At 43.0% G+C, this 1,510-nt stretch overlaps 1 protein-coding gene across 8 annotated transcripts in view; it reads right to left on the minus strand.

The window, feature by feature from the left end:
* Positions 1–1,510, minus strand: part of PARK2 (parkin RBR E3 ubiquitin protein ligase) — a 1,245,124-nt gene that overhangs the window by 604,344 nt on the left and 639,270 nt on the right. The window lies entirely within an intron of this gene.

The following is a 1,510-nucleotide window of genomic DNA, read 5'->3' on the forward strand; positions in this document are numbered from 1 at the left end:
CTTTTTTACTGTCTTAGTTTTCCAACTGTTTTTCTATTTGTTTGCATAGCCCCTCTTCCCCCGCCCCCCACACACCAAGGTGGTGGGACAATAAATACTGTGCTTCTTGTCAAACAGTACGCACACGTCCATGGTAATAATACCATGAAACTAAATTTTCTGCCACAACAAAAATTCCATACGAATGTAACAGAGGATGACAGAAGAACTCTTGCATGTACACTTAATCCTCAACTCCATTTGTGTATCACTACTTGTATATAGAAAGCATTTTTCTTGAAACATTAGACCTGGTGTCAGCAAACTTTATTAAAGCACCATATATTAAAGGTGTTCAGCCTTGCCAGCCATAAGGTCCTTATTGCACTGCTCAACTCGGAATTATTGTCTAAAAACAGCCATGGAACATATGCAAATGAATGGATGTATCTGCATCCTAATAAAACTTTATTTACAAAAATATGTATCAAACTGAATTTTGCCCACAGGCACGGACTGACACTTTCACCTTGAGCTTCCCAAATGGCACTAGTGGTTAAAAATACACACACACACACACACACACACAAATACCATCTGCCAATGCAGGAAATAAAAAAAAATTCAGGTTCAATCCCTGGGTCAGGAAGATTCCCTGGAGGAGGGCATAGCAACCCACTCCAGTATTCTTGCCTGGAGAGCCCTATGGACAGAGGAGCCTGGGATATGGTCCATAGGGTCACAAAGAGTCAGAAACAGCTGAAGGGACTTCACATGCATGCATGGATTGTCCACATCTGCAGTGGACCTTGAGATATTTATGGGCTGTCTTACATACACTTGTATCCTAACAGTGGATGGCAAAGGACAAGAAATTAGATATATTTTCTTAAAAAAAAATCAGTAGATTTATTTAATGAATGCCACCAATGTTTCTTTATACATTTGACATCATCACTCTTAAACTGTCTTCTCCCTACTTGTAACCAAACTAAGGGCTCCCCTGGAGGCTCAGTGGTAAAAAATCCACCTGTAATGCAGGAGATGCGGGTTCAAGTCCTGGGTCAGGAAAATTCCCTGGAGAAGGAAACGGCAACCCACTCCAGTATTCTTGCCTGGAGAATCCCATGGGCAGAGCAGCCTGGCGGTCACATGCATGGGGTCACATACAGCGCATGGGGTCCCAAACAGTAGAACATGACTTCACAGCTAAACAACAACAAACCAAATTGACTTCTTCCTCCTCTGACCACAGACGCAGTGAGCCACACCTGTGGGTATCGAAGTCCAACTTACATCACAATCATCTGGGAGGCTTGTTAAACTTTGCAGGGACCCACCCCAGATGTTCTGACACCGGGCTTACCAGGTGATGCTGTTACTGTGGCTCTGGGGACCACATTTTTGAGAACTACTGAGTTAGAGCAGCATTAGAGGTAAAGGGAATAAACGACTTATTCTTTCAGAAAACAAGGGCTGTAACAAGCTCGCTTAGCACATCTGAAAATAATGGCACGTCTCAGGCAAAATG

The sequence above is a fragment of the Bison bison genome, unplaced genomic scaffold (genome assembly GCF_000754665.1).
Source record: "Bison bison bison isolate TAMUID 2011002044 unplaced genomic scaffold, Bison_UMD1.0 scf7180017864065, whole genome shotgun sequence".
Taxonomy (NCBI): Eukaryota; Metazoa; Chordata; class Mammalia; order Artiodactyla; family Bovidae; genus Bison; species Bison bison.